This window comes from Vombatus ursinus, unplaced genomic scaffold (genome assembly GCF_900497805.2).
Source record: "Vombatus ursinus unplaced genomic scaffold, bare-nosed wombat genome assembly UNPS02014784.1, whole genome shotgun sequence".
NCBI classification, from domain to species: Eukaryota; Metazoa; Chordata; class Mammalia; order Diprotodontia; family Vombatidae; genus Vombatus; species Vombatus ursinus.
In genome coordinates this window covers 750,836-767,383 of record NW_020954562.1, presented here as the reverse complement: position 1 = coordinate 767,383, position 16,548 = coordinate 750,836, and positions in this window count along the sequence as shown.

The following is a 16,548-nucleotide window of genomic DNA, read 5'->3' as shown; positions in this document are numbered from 1 at the left end:
AGACTTGTGAGAGGCATGAAGGGACATACTTCTTTACATTCTCCCCCAAGCAAAAAATTTGCAGTCCCTGCAAATAGCATGAAGTATAGCAAAACATTCAACAAATGTCTATTAAGCATGTTCGCTTGAAGTACCTTCACTGTGCTGCATCTATCAAGTGGCTTATGACATAGTCACAGGTAATTATCCTAAATTATCCCAAATTCTGAATTGTCTCACATTAACATCCATATTAGAGACCAGTTAGGTGGTTATTATAAGAATTCCAGCAAGACGGGATGAGGACCTACCACTGGGTTGTGTAAGTGGTGCTGACATCCAAGCTAGTATCACTCTCATATCAGCCTATCCTAACCATCAGCAATCAAAATGTAAGTGCTTTAGGAGAAGAGATTATTTCATTCTTTGTATAGGTGTCTCCAGTGCTAAGCACAGTGCCTAGCATGCGCTAGGCATTTAATAAATATTTGTAGATCGATCAACAGTCTCTCTGTAGGTCTGCCCCAGGATGCCCTCTATCAGAACTTCAAGCTTCCTTGCACAGTGTAGAACCATGGAAGAGTATTTAGTCTAGAATGAGAGGACTCAGCTTTAGGTCTCAGTTCTGTACCTAATCTGCGTAATTTTAGGCAAGTCATTTAACCTCCCTAGCCTTTATTTCCTCACCTATAAAATGAAAGAGTTAGACCAAATGAACACTGAATTCCCCTCTGGCTCTGAATCTATGAGTAGTGACCCCTAAAAGCCCCCAGTGGCCTGTGGAACAGAGCATATGCCCTGTCCATAGGACAGGTGGTGCAAAGAGAGGAAGATTCACTCCTTCAGGCCAACCATATGCACTAAAGAGTGACCTAGAAGATCAAGTCTCATTAATAGCTGATGTTGACTTGCTATATTGAGGCAAAGAGGTGAAGAATAGCATGGAAAGTGTGCTGTAGTGTTGTCTCTTCCCAGACACACAAGTTTCTACTGTCAATAGATTAGAAGTGCAGAGAGGCTCTGGGAGGTTGAGTTTGAAGAGAAGTAGTATTGATAACCCTCAAGTGTGGGCAGCCACAGTCAGCCACACATGTAAGCCACATGACCTGCCATGATGTAGGTCTGGAAGGCCTTATTGAACATAGGCCATAGATCATTAGCTCTTCACTGCATGATCTTCTGCATCTTCTCTAAAGGGCTGATATGCATTAGTGAGTGCCTTCCTTGTTAGGATCATCACATTTAGAGCTGACAGAGACCTTAGGGATAATATAGCCCAGCTCTTCCCAACCTTTGCAAACATGATGATCCTTTTTTAATTGGGAAAAAATGTTGAACACCCCCACATGAGAGTAGCTGTGCTATTGTTACCTGTAATTAGGGAAATATCTAATGGCAAAAAGCTACAAATGCATAGCTTCCAGGAATAAGGAGGAGCTAATAATCCCGAGAGAGAGAGAGAGAGAGAGAGACATAGAGACAAAGAGAAACATAAAGAGACAGAGACAGAGAGTGACACACAGAGAGAGAATGAAAGAAGAGACAAAGAATACTTACTCTGTCCTTTGTATACTCTGTGCCAGGCACTGTGCTAAATGCTAGGAACACAGATCCAAACAAACAAGGCAGTCTCTATTTTTGAGGAGTTCATAGCCATGAGAAGAGAACACATAAAGGGGATCTGGAAAGAGGGGTGGTGTACCAGGCAAAGAGGAGGATGAGAGAATCCAGGTATGAGTAAAGTGAAGCATGACTGGGGATCTTCTGAAAATGGTGGTTCCAGCAATGGAGAGCTGGGCCTGTCCAGGTGAAAGATGTTGAGTCCATGCTTTATGAGAATCACTTGAAGGAACTAAGGATGTTTAGCCTGGAGAAGAGAAGGGGCATGATGGAATCTCATTTCCAACATATTCAAAGAACTGATTCAAATTCTAAAAATAAGAGCCATTCCCCAATATGAACATGGTATTTCTCAAGGGAACAAACCTAGGCTCTCTCTAGACAAATAAAAAAATGCTCCAAATCACTACCAATTAGAGAAATGTAAATCAAAGCAATTCTGAGGTTCCACCTTGTGCCTATCACATTGGCAAAGGTGAGAAAAATGGAAAATAATAAATATTGGAGGGGATGTGGGAAAATAGTCATTGTTAGTGGACTTGTGAATGGGTATAACCATTCTGGAAGGCAATTGGCAATTAGACACAAACTGTCTAATTAAACAATGCATGCCCTTTGATCTAGCTATTCCATTTCTAGGCCTATATCCAAAAGTGATCATAGAAATAGGAAAAAGTCCTATATGTACAAAAATATGGATAGTGGCTCTTTTTTTTTTTGGTGGCAAAAAGCCTGAAAACTAAAGAAGGGTCCATCAATTGAGGAATGACTGAATAAGTTGTGGTTATGAATGTGAAGGAATACTATTATGCTGTAGGAAATGAAAAAATAGATGATTTCAGAGAAACATGAAAAGACTTCTATGAACTGATTCATAGTGAAGTGAGCAGAACCAAAAAAATTATGCCATAACATCAATTTAATAAACAACCAATTTTTAGGACTTTTATAAATTGATGAAGAATAAAATGAGCAGATCCAGAAGAACAATTTATACTATAGAATCTTAAGTATAAAAAAAATTTAAAAATTTATAGGTTGATGAAGAATGAAATAATGCAACTAATGCATTAATAAGAACACTATAAAGATGAACAACTTTGAAAACCATAAGAACTGTGAACTATACAATGACGATAGACCATTTGATGATCTGGACCATTAAGACCACGCAAGATGGACCAATTAGAAATCCAATTGATGAATCATGCTCTGTATCTCCAGATAGAGAGGTAAAAGATTTAGAGTTCAGAATGAAACATAATTTACATATATATATTTGCATACAGTCAGTCAACCACTAGGCATTTATTAAATATATGCTTTGTGCCAGGCACTGGGCTAAGCCCTAGGGGTACAAAGAAGGCAAAAGACAGTCTCTGCTCTTGAGGAGGTCACAGTCTAATGAATGAGAGACATCATGCAAAGAGCTATGTACAAATAAGATATATACAGGGTGAACTGTTTTAATTGATTGTGAATAAGGATTTTATTGTATTTTGTCAATGAAGTACATTTGGGGGAGATGATAGATTTCTATTCATTAAAAAAACAAAAATAGGTCAAAGTGGGTGCTACGAATGTGGAACGTTTCATGCACTTTCAGATGAGGTTACTATATTTTTAGTTTTGCTTAATTGTTTTACTTATGAGAGACCTCTCACCAAGTAGGGATAATTTGTAAATGTTTGTAATGTAAAATTAAAGAAAACACTGCTTCAAAACCACTAAAATAGTTTAGAAATGGTTTGTATTAGATGACTTAAGACTCTGTCCTTTTATAAGGTTTAGTGAAACCCAGATACCCTGACTCCACATACAGTGCTTTTGCTATTACACTTCATCATTAAGTAACTAGGAGGCATCATGGAGAGACTGTTGGACCTAGAATCAGGAAGACCTGAGTTCAAATCTTGCCTCAGACAGTTACTAGTTGTGTGACTCTGGGCACAAGATCTGAGCCTCAGTTTCCTCTTCTGTTAAATGAGGATGATAATAGCATTTTCCTCAAAGAGTTGTTGTAAGCTGCTTTGCAAACTTTCATGTGCTATAGAAATATTAGCTATTATTACTGTTAATGTTATTAGTAGTCTGTGACAGACACTGAGAGAATGTCATTTTCTGAGGCATCTTGTTTTAGGATATAACCCAGTGAAACCTTTTTAATCTTTACAACTTAACTAGAGGACCAAAAAAATTCAGTGAAGCTCACAATGGAGTTAAGTTGATGAGTGGGTCATGAAATAGTTGACCATTCAGGGCCTTGAATAAGAGGTATACAAGTGAATTTGACCAATGTCTGCTTGGCTTAGAACAGTATGCATTCTAGAAGTTGGACTTAAAAAATTATGCAAATTGTTCTGAAGGTAAAGACAATAAAAAAGTGGCCTTTGACATTATTTTGGCTTTGGACTGCTCTGTAAGTAGGCACTTACTGATTGGTTGAATAGTTGGCGTGCTCATCATTAATTCATGTGTGTTTATTCTATCTCTCCAGCAAGATGGGAAGCTCTTTGAGGGATGCAATTGTTTCCTCTTTTTTTTTTTCCTCACACAGTCTTCTGCACCCAGCATGACCTTATAAAATGTTGATGACCAAGGGAATGACTGACAAGAACCTGCTTGCCAAGTCATTGGGAGTCTGTTTGATTCATATAGAAGTCCTTGACACCTGCTCAACTCATCTGTTTTGCTCCCTCTATAACAAAGGACTAAGGGTTAAAGAGACTTATTCAATCAACCTATGATGTAATAAGCATCATTGTCCCAGCAGGTTCCATCTGCACATGAAGAGCAAGGAGAAAGCAGTGGTATCTGTAGCAAAAGCACTTTGCAAATATTATTTCATTTTATCCTCACAATAACCCTGGTGCTATTATTATCCCCATTTTACAGATGAAGCAGACAGAGGTTAAGTAACTTGCCCAAGATTACACAGCTAGTAAGTACACGTGGTACTTTTCTAATACCATACAGACATTTTGCCTCAATCTTGTCCTTGAAAATTGTAGTATACACTTCTTGGAACAATCTACATTTGGTTTATTAACAAAGTTAGGGAGTGGCAGAAGCATTATTTATTGACCAGTTGCTATTCATAGTCTCTGATTTCTTACAATCCTCCTCCTTCTTTCCCATTTTGCCTCAACTCTTCTTCCTCTTTCCTTTGCTTTTCCTTCAGTGAAAAGTATTAACTACCTGGTAGGGCATGAGAACATGCCCTAATCCTTCCTGGTGCAATCTAGCTCCCATATGATTTTATGTCCCCTGTGGTAGTCTGTGGTACATAGTTTATATGTAGATATCTTAGTCTGCCTACCTACCTACATGCCTTCCTCCCTGCTTTCCCATTAATTTTTTAAAACTTTCTGTTCCAAATTTTCTCCCTCCCTCCAGCTCCTTCCCCACCCATTGAGAAGGCAAGCAATATGATACTTACTATACATGTGAAGTCATGCAAAACATATTTCCATATTAGTCATGTTGCACAAAAAAGAAAAGCAAGAAAAAAAGTGAAAATATATATTTTTAGCCTTTCTTTTTAAGACTGAAATTGGGTTGTGAAAATGACCATGTCTTATCCTGGAGTTTCATTTCAAGCCAAAGTGAAATAAACCAACCACTGATTCTTTCTTTTCCTTATATGAAGAGTATTTCCTTGTTTTTCTTTGACTTGTTATTGGTTTTATTTGATCCTAAAGCCAAGGTTGGACTCTCTCCACTAATCCTCCAAAATCCTCAAGATGCCAGGTGAGTAGACAGAATTTCAGTGACATAGTGGTGGTGGTGATGGTGGTGGAGAAAGAAGCTGTTCTCTCTGATTCCTTCCTTTTACATCATTACTTCAATGGGCCATGGATACTCCCTCTAAGGTAAAGGCAACACATTCATACTTTTCATTTTGTGTGAGTACTGTCCATCTTGTTTCTTGTTTCTTTTTAATTTTTTTTATTTGCTTTGAACTTAAATGCAAGAAGACAAAAAGAATTTCCATGTATACAGCACAACTCAGAAAGAGGATTCAATATGAAACCATGAATCTCCATTTCACACTGTTTACTTTTTTGGAAAAACTATGAGTTAAATACTACACATAGTTTTCAAAGCTACCCTGCTTGTCTGTGCTTCCTTCAGAGTTTTCTTTTAATATATATGTATATATGTATGCATGTATGTAGTTATATATTATGTATAATGATACAATAATATAGATATATATATACATGTCTATATATGTGTGTGTGCATATATATGTGTGTGTGTGTATATATATGTGTGTGTATATATAAATATATATATATAATATATACATATATAAAACCATACCAAGAATACTTCTATTTATTAGTTCTTTCTTTGGAGAAGGATAACTTCTTTCTTCAGAGGTCCTTTGTAGTTGATTTGAGTATTTATAATAATCAGAATAATTTAGTCGTTCACAGTTGTTCTTCAAACAATATTGCTTTTACGGTATACTATGCTCTCTTGGTTTTGCTTGTTTCACTCTTTATTATTTCATGCAAATCTTTCTATGTTTTTCTAAAATCAACCTCATCATTTCTTAGAGCACAGTACCATCATAATCATACACCACAACTTGTTTAGCCATTCCTCAATTGATGGGCACCCCCTCAATTTCTAATTCTTTGCTACCACAAAGAGAGCTGCTATAAATATTTTAGAACATATAGGTTCTTTACCTTTTTCCCTGATCATTTTGGGAAACAAACCTAATAGTAATATTGCTGGGTCAAAGGGTATACACACCTTTTATAACTCTTTGGGCATAATTCCAGATTGCTCTCCAAAATGGTTGGATCAGCTCACAGTTCCACCAACAGTGTATTAGTGTCCTAATTTTCCTACAACCCCTCCAACATTTGTAATTTTCTCCTATCATTTAAGCCAATCTGATTGGTGTGAGATGATATCTCTAAGTTGCTTTAATTTGCATTTCTCTAATCAATAATGACTTAGAGCATTTTTTCATATGATTATATATAGTTTTAATTTCTTAATAAAAAAACTGCCTGTTCATATCCTTTAACCATTTATCAGTTGGGGGAGATTCATATTCTTATAAATTTGACAAAGTTCTCTATACATTTCAGATATGAAACCTTCATCTGAGAAACTGTCTACAAAATCCATCCCTCCCCCCTGCAATCTTCTGCTTTCCCTCCAATCTTGGCTACATTGGTTTTATTTGTACAAAACCTTTTATAATTTAATGTAATCAAAATTATCCATTTTGCACCTCACAATGCTTTCTATTTCTTGTTTATTCATAAATTGCTCTCCTATCTATAAGTCTGATAGGTAATATATTCCATATTCAAATTTTCTTATGATATCTCCCTTTGTATCTAGGACATGTATCCATTTTGACTTTATCTTGGAAAATAGTAGGTCTATGTCCAATTACTATCAGACTGATTTATAATTTTCCCAACAATTTTTGGCAAATAATGAATTCTTATCCCAAAAGCTTAAATCTTTACATTTGTCAAACACAAATTTACTATAATCATTTACTACTGTGTCTTGTATATTTACTCTGTTCCACTGATCCATCTTTTTTATTTCTTAGCCTGTACCAGATAGTTTTCATAATTACTGCCTCATAATACAGTTTAGGATCTGGTACTGCTAGACCTCATTAATTTTTTTCATTGATTTCTTTGATATTCTTGACTTTTTGTTCTTCTAAGTGAATTTTGTTATTATTTTTTATCTAGCTAAATAATTATTTTCTGTAATTTAATTGGGATGGCATTGAATATATTAGTTTAGGGAGAATTGTCATTTTTTAATATTAACTCTGCCCACCCGTGAATAATTAATATTTCTCCAATTATTTAAATCTGACTTTATTTGTATAAAAAGTATTTTATAATTATGTTCATGTATTTCCTAGGTTTTTCTTGGCAGGTACATGTTCAGGTATTTTACACTGTCTACAATTATTTTAAATGAGGTATCTCTTATTATCATTTCTTACAGAGTTTTGTTGGTGATATATAGAAATGCTTCTGATTTATGTGGGTTTATTTTATATCCTGATACTTTGCTAAAATTACTGTGTTTCAACAAACTTTTTGGTTAAATCTTTAGAATTTTCCAAGTATATCATTACATTGTCTGTAAAGGAGATAGTTTTATTACCTTACTGCCCATTCTAATGCCTTCAATTATTTTTTCTTCCTTTGTTGCCATTGCTATAATTTCTAATACAATATTGAATAATACTGGTGATAACAAGCATCTTTGTTTCACTCCTGATCTTATTGGGAAGGCTTCTAGCTCATCCCCATTACAAATAATTAGTTCCTTGTAATATTCTCTCCTGAACCTGGTAGCTTCAAAATTTGGCTGTAATATTCCTGTGAGTTTTCATTTTGGGATCTCTTTTGGGTGGTGATTGGTGGATTTTTTCAATTTTTATTTTACCCTCTTGTTCTCAAACTTCAGGGCAATTTTCCTTAATAATTTCTAGAAGTATAGTGTCTAGACTCTTTTTTTGATCATAACTTTCAGGTAGTCCAACAATTCTTATATTGTGTCTTCTTGATCTGTTCTCCAGGTCAATTGTTTTTCTAGTGAGATGTTTCACATTCTCTTCTATTTTTTCATTCTTTCGATTTTCTTTTATTACTTCTTGTTGTCTTATAATGTCATTAGCTCCCCCTTGCCCAATTCTAATTTCTGAGGAGTTATTTTCTTCCATAAATTTTTTAATCTTTTTTTTCCAATTGGTTGATTTTCTTTTCATAATTTTCTTGATTTTCTTGCATTACTCTTATTTTTTTCCTAATTTTTTTCTCAACCTCTCTTATTTGATTTTTGAAGTCCTTTTAAAACTCTTCCAAAGACTCTTTTTGGGCTTGTGACCATTTGACATTTTTCTTTGAAGTAGAAGTAGCTGTCTTAACTTCATTATCTCCTTCTGAGTTTGAACACAGATCTTCTCTATCACCATAGTAGCTACTTAGGTTGGAGTTCTTTCTCTTTTGCTTACTCATTTTCTTAGTGGCTTATTTCTTGACTGTTAATGAGAGTCAAGCTCAAGGTATGGAGGGCAATGTCTCAGGCTTCAGGTTTTTTGTGCTGTTGTTTTTGAGTTCTATCTGAGGGCCTAACCTTGGGTACTCTTCTCTGCCATAATTAAGGCCTCCAGCAACTGCTGTCACTGCAAAAACTGTTATTCCCTGCCATCCCTTCCTAGGGCTGCAAGCTTCAGCTCACCTTCTTCCCTGGAACAAAACCAGGGACTTTACTCTCCTGGGAGTGTTCACAGCCAGCAGGGCCCTGCCTTCTTTGATCGTACACTGGCTGGTGCTATCTCCTCCTCTCCCATAGCCACAGCCTGGGACCATATCAGGTCAGTGTACTTGGGCCTGGTGTCTAGAGCCAGATGAGGGCCCTGCAATTTTTCCCTGTCCAATCTCTGTACTGTGTGTGAGGCAAAAGTTCCTGAAGCTTGGGCTAATGCCTACACAGCTGCCCCCAGGGTCTGTTGTTTGGTGATTCTGTGGTATCTGTCACAAGGAATGTGTACAGGCAAACCGCTACCCCAGTGGTCAGGTTTTTCCAAACATCCTCCCAAGTTGTCTTAGGTAGACAACTGCTTTACCTAGACTTCTAATTATTTCTATTGCTCAAAGTTGACTTTGAGGCATCATTTTATATCATTTGTGGGGAAATTTAGAAGAGCTAGGTAATTTCCTGCCTTATTCTACCACCCTCCCCCCATCTCTTTTTATAACTCCTGTGGAGATGATCTTCCCCAAATGCCTTCCTTTAAAGTTTCTTTTCATATTTCATGTATAAACTAGTCTGTCTCTTGCTTTTACTACACAATGAGCCTAGCTCTTTTTCCAATCTTTAGTGATGCTATGATGCTACTTCTCCCATACAAGTCAATAATATACTGTAGTATGGACCCAATGTATGTCTTTCTATTACCCATTGAGTCACCTAAAATTGCAATTCTTCTAAGACCATTTACAAATCTCCTCTTAGAAGTATCTGGTCCTTCCTCTGATATAGGGGCTTTTATCCAGAGTCCATGAACAGATTTCAAGGGGGTTCATGAAATTGGATGAGAAAAAAAATATTTATTTTCACTAACACAACTGAAATTTGGGATTTCCTTCAGTTATTTAAACCATTATTCTGATAAGGGGTTCATAGGTTTCACCAGGTTGCCAGAGGAGTCCATGGCAAAAAAAAGTTAAGGACTCCTGCTCTAAAGTATGGAAAATAAAGGTCAATGCTTAGGATATCATGCAAATACCTGATTGCCCTCTGATCCCAAGTAGTGCCTGACTTAATTCTTCCTTCCTACCTGCAATCCTATTTGCTCACTTCTGCAAATGTTCTCATACCCACCTTTCATAAATCCTTTTCTTCGTTTGTTCCTGTTGCCTCCATCAGCAGGTTTGCTGACTGGGAAAGGCAAGTAGTTGGGAAAGGCAAGTCTTAGAAATGCACACATATATGTTTATTGAAAGGACTTATTCATAGGCACCCTTGAAAAGCAACTCTTGTCCACTCTCCACTCCTCCATATCACCTTGAGTTTGCTATTAATATGCTGGTTAAGTCCTGCTCTTAACAGTACAATGTGTTAAGCTTAGATTGCTCTCTGTCTGTCTCTGACTGTCTATCTCTCTGTCTCTGTCTCTCTTTTCTGTCTTTCAATCTCTCCCTCCATCTCTCTTTCTCCTTCTGTCTCTCTCTCTCATTGTTTCAGGTTTATATAAGCAACTCAACTATATGTTCCTTGTGTCAAACCACAAGACTATTTTGAACCCAGTACTGAGACAGACCACAAAGGAACAGCATCATCTAAATGACTATAGACATTAGCCCTTGCAATGTGTGTGTTCAATCACCTAACTGACTGGTTAGTTTTACAGAGGCCAATCTACATTTAGGAGGTATACTCTAACATATGCTGTCTCTAGTTATCTGGACTAGTATCCCTCCTTTAGAATATGAAACAAGCTTTACACAATTTAGAGCTGGAAGGAACCTTAAATGTCATTTAATTCAACCCCCCCCCCATTTTATAAATGATAAAACTGAAGTCCAGAAAGAGAAGTGACTTATCCAAGCGCACATAGGTAGGAAGAAGCAGAGGTGGCATTTGAACCCAGGCCCCAATGCCTGAGGCAGAGCTCTTTCCCTTACAGCACCTAGCCTTTTATTGTTCATCCCATATCTACAGAGCTGTGTTTACAGATGTTGAATCAACTGTGCATTGGGAACAAATGGAAGAAGATATTAAATTGATGTGATCTTCCTTTTGAGCAAAGCCCTTTTCTACTCAAATAGAACATAGACTTTTCACTTGATTAGTTATAGTGAGAATTTAAAATATCAGCATTGGTGAGAAACACTCTCCAGAGAGCCTGAGCTTGTCTTTCCTTTCTTTCTTCCTTGCTTCCTTCCCCCACCCCAACCTCCGTCCCTAAGGGAGAGCAAGCAATTAAATAACCAGATCCAGTGACTCTTTGCTTGGTAATAAGCTGATCCTTAACCTCAATTACAGTGGCACCCTGTCTGATCAAAGGTCTGTCTGCACGTACACTCAGCCTCCCTCTTCTCTAGCAGTCAGGGGTCCCAACTCGTGACTTGCCCTTTCCACTGTAACTTGCCTTTATGAGAACCCCTAAGCCGAGGAGGAGACTGCTGTTGGTTGGTGTGGCTCTGTGGAGTTTCTCTTTTAAATTCTTGTCTAACTTGCTGGATTTTTTTTTTCTCCAAGAGAACAAGGCATAGTGTTTTATAAATACGATAAGAGGGTCCTCATAAAACACTTTAAAGGTAGTTTTTTTTTTAAACTTAATTTTAAAAGTTAGATTTTTTTTTTAGATATTGGGCCTTAAATCCAGGCCAAAACATGGAAATAAGCCCAGCCTATGCTGACTGACATATACATACGGTTCTTAGCCCCCATGAATAAGCCAAGCTAGCCTCCTAGCTGCTCCCCAAAATAGATGCTCCATTTCCAGCCTCATAGTTTTAGGCATGTGGACCCACGAACTAACCTTTGACTCAAGGGAAGAGGGAGAGAACAAGCATTTTTAGGTGACTACTATGTACCAGGCACTGAGCCTCAAAGTAGTAGCTGCCCTGCTACAGACCCTAGCTATGCCAAGGAATATGGGCAAATTCAAAAAGGAAGAATTCCCCTGACCTGGTGACATAGGAGTCCTTTTATACCTTGAGAACAAAATAATTTATCTTTGAACCTCTTTGTAACTGGTCTTGCAAGGAGAACAGAGCAACCAATTTCTTACCATGATCAACTTTGCAAGTAGAACAGGGTAATTTGTTGGCCTAATATGGAAGGTTGAGGAAGAACTCAAAGTGCAAACTGCTTGCTCTTCCTGAAATGGAATCATTTATGTCAGTAGGTATACTGGCCTTTCTGTGTGTATCCATGCAGTCTACGTTTAGGTTGCCTTAAAATTGTTATAATAAAAAGTACACCCTAGTTCCAATTAGTGTGAATAAGGAGTCCTGTAAACTGGTCACATATATTCAAATTTCCAAGCAGCTAAGTGACAAGCCTGAAGTCAGGAAGACACATCTTCCTGACTTCAAACACAGTCTCAGATACTTAGTGGCTGTGTGACCCTGGGCAAGTCACTTAAACCTGTTTGCCTCAGTTTCCTCATCTATAAAATGATCTGGAGAAGGAAATGACAAACCCAAGAGTCGTACAAGACCAAAATAACTGAACACTGAAATTTACATTATTCAAAGTTACAATTATATAAAATATTATCATTGGTTCCAGTTCAAATGAAATATACAGTGCAAAAAGTATAGGCTTCTTGAGGACAGGGACTGATTCATTTTTGTCTTTTTATCAGATTGCTGAACATAGTACCTTACACCTAGTAGTCACCTAATAAATGTTTAATGAATTGAGTTATACTCTTGGTCATGTAATAACGAACGGGATACATTGATGGATTCAGGGCTCAATAAATCCTATCTGCTCTCCAGTGGAAGCTTCAGAACCTGCTAAAATAACAAGTAAGATCAACTGATATTTTCATACTTTGCTAGTTCCCCAGGACAATCATACAATGAGGGCACCACCTCTGCCTTATTAATGTACATGTGTTTAAAGTATTATTTGTGATCATAGCCTGTCATTTGCTGTTTTCAATACATTTTTTAAACTACATTTTCATTGGAAGTAGAATAAGTCATTGACTAATGGAAACTTATGTGCTAATAAGGTAGAACACATGTTCCTTCTCTCCCCAACCATTGTCATCAACTAAGGGCACAGAACTGGTATGTACTGAAGATATTACTAAGTTTATATTCAAATCTAACAAGTTCAAAAAACTTTTTACCAAGCATCTAAATGAAATACAGCACAGTCTCTGCCCTTAAAAAGGTTTAATCTTGGGGCAGCTAGGTGGCGCAGTAGATAAGCTCTGACCTTGGAGTCAGGAGGACCTAAGTTCAAATCTGGCCTCAGACACATGACACTTACTAGCTGTGTGACCCTGGGCAAGTCACTTAACCCTGATTGCCTCACCAAAAAGGCAAAAAAAAAAAAAAAAGGCTTAATCTACATCATGAAGTCAGTTTGGTACATACAGAGCTATAACTAAGGTGGGGCTACAAGTGCTTTGTCCCAGGTGCCAAAATTTATATGCTGATACTACTTTTCTAGCACAGGGCATGCTTTCTTCCTGTAGCTCAGGTGAGCTCCCCCAGCCACCATGTTCCAAGTTCCATCCTTTGTCCCAAGTATAGAAATTTCTAGTCACCAACCTACGTGCATCTCATGGAGTATTCCCCTATGACACAAGTTATATGCCATGGTACACTGTGAAACAAGGACAACTCTTATGGTATAGATAGATATTGGATAATAGAATATTGATAGACACAAAAACTGGGATGCTGCTGGTAACAGACTTTAAGGAGCCTGACTATTTTTTCTAATAAACTGTAAGCTTCTTGAAGGCAAAGACCTATTTGAGCTTCATATCTTCCCCAGTACCCAACGCAGTGATCTGTACATGGTGATAAAGGTTCCTGGTATTGTATTATGTTTCTTTGATATTTCAGACACCAGATCTAATTTCTCTTTCCCTCTCCCTCTCCATCACAGTACTTCTCTTCCAACTGGTTTTTTATAACTATAGATGTCATTCTTGGAGGAAGTGACAAGTCAGTTGATAATTGCCTCTTATTCAATAGCAGAATTTCCCTTGGTATCAGGCTGAATGGACTAACACATTTTGCCTTGTATCCCAGTGGATCTTCAGTGAAATGAATAGTTCCCATTTGTGGGGCATTTCTTCCCTTAAAATTCTTTAAACTGCACCCTTATTCTGAGCATTACTGGTAGGCATGTTATAATCCCCTCTTAGAATGAAAGTTTCTTGAAGACAGCAACTAGTTTTCTTTTTTGTCTTTGTAACTCCGATGCCTAGTAGGCACTTGATAAATGCTTGATGAATTGAATTAAAAGATGATAGTAACTCAAATTTCTATAGGACTTTATGTTTTATGAAGTATTTTCCTCATAATCATGTGAAATGGGGAATATAATATTATTTTCCTCATTTTACAAAAGAGGGAAAAATGAGATTCAAAGGAGTCAAGGCACTTTCCTAAAGTCACACAGATGTAATTAAGAGATGGTTTTTGATTCCAGGTCTTCTGAATCAAGTCCAACAAACTTTCCATTATCTCACATTAGCTCAGAAAAATGATCAGGAACACATATCAAAAAAAGGGCATATAATTTCTTTCTGATTATAAATCCCATTTGTATGTGACTTCTCATTGGAGGATACTGATTATTTAATGTCCTTTGCTTGCATGAGAGGTGAGAGAAGAGAGATCCTGGTCTTATGGATTCTATCTTTGAAAGACAATATATCTGATCTAGACTCTCTTTACATCCCTAAAGAGAGAGAAAGACTCTGGGGAAAAGCTGCTATAGAGAGGCTGTCACCACTATCATGTCTCTATCCCCAGCTTACTACATTAAAGGCTTTGGGGGACTTCCCCTTGGATAAGAGTTGGAAACCTCTGTGTTGGTCAGGTTGAAATTTCTCACTTGCAGTGGGAGAGTTCATTCACTCTGTGTATTGCCTGGTACACATTCTGATTCATATACATTCTTTGATTTTGGCTTGATGTTGACTTAGGTTAATAGATTTATTTTTTATTTGCTATTTATGTTCATTGTAGAACTGGCATTTGTTGGGAAAGGAGTCAAGTCTTGGAATGTAACTTGGGACATTCATCCATCCAAGGATGACAACCAGTAGCTTACTTGAACCTTAAAATTATTTCCCCTAGACTAACACTCCCAGTGGCAGAGGGATATAATTCTAGCCTGATTGTCCTTATTTCTGTGTATATCAGAATGGCCAGTTCTTGCGTCTACCACTTTCTTCCTCTTCTGGTGGGAATCAAAGTAGGGGGGAAAAACTTTCCAAAATCAGGAATTAAATTAAAAAGTGAAAATCCCACTGCTCATATTCTTTAAATAGATACTAAATCCATTCCTATCACTTCCCCATTTAAAGTCAAGTCAACAAACACTTAAGTGCCAACTCTGTGCCAGATGTTGTTCTAAATACTCAAGATACAAAGAGAAGCAAAAACTAGTCCCTGTTCTCAAGAAGCTCAGAGTCTAATCAGGGAGACAACATGCAAATAAGATATAGTCAAGATAAACTGAAGATAACCTCAGTTGGAAAATAAAGGTACCCCTGAATGCAAGGGTTCAGAACTTACTATTCACTTTCCATAGCCTGAGCCTAGCTTAGAGAAGGGAAAAGTGTTCTCAGAGGGTTGATGGGTGAGGCAGAGAGAGAAATGAAGTTTTTATTTTAAAATAAAAATAAAATGTAATATTTAAATGGATTTATGATTTCAGTGATATAAGTATGCCTTCAGCCATGTGACTCACAATCCCGTCCATAATTTCTCAACCCGATTGCCATTTGTCCATGTGCTCCCATGATCTTCCTAGACATGGGCCCAACCTCTAGACCTCTTGACTTTGCATGGACAGTAACCCAGCACTTGGCCTGCCCATCAGTTATGCCTTGCCTTCACCAAATGAGCAGCCTAACTCCTTGTGCAGTCAACGTGCCTTTGATGATATACTTTATGCTACCATTTGACTATAGTTTATCTACACCCACCACAATCCCCTCCTTTGCCTTTTGGGTAACTGGCAATTTTGATTCTTCCTATCTCTGTGCCCTTGCATAAGCTGTGCCACATGTCTGCAATGCCCTCCCTTATCACCTCTGTTTCTCCTTTTGAGGTTCAGCTATAGTACCACCTCCTATACGAGACCTTTCCTGATTTCCCCCAGTTATTAGTATTATACCTTGCCAAGATGACTATGCATTTCCTTTGGGTTTACTTCACTGTACATGTTACTATAGAATATAAGCTCTTTGAAGGAAGCGATTGCCTCATTTTTGTCTTTGTGTATCTACCCCCTAAACTAGTACTCTGAACATACTAGGGACTAGTTAATGCATTTTAAATTGAATTGGCTGCAGTATCAGAGTTTCACAATTCAGTCATATGGCCCTGTAGAAGAACGCTTATGTTTAAAAAAAAATGTTGTCTTTTCTTTCAGGGAGAAGCTCTGAGTTCTGGATCCTAGAGCTCTCCAGAAGCACCATCCAGTTACCAGATAAAACTCAGTCTTTCTCTACTTCCCAATCAGTTTTTTTTTGTCAGCCAACAAGCATTTATTAAGTGCTTACTATATACCAGTTGTTCAGTTGTTTCAGTTGCATCTGATTCTTGTGACCCCATTTATTTATTGATAATAATAATGATAATAGCTAGCATTTTTGTTCAATCATTTTTCAGTTGTGTCTGACTCTTCATGACCCATTTGGGGTTTTCTTGGCAAAAATACTAGAGT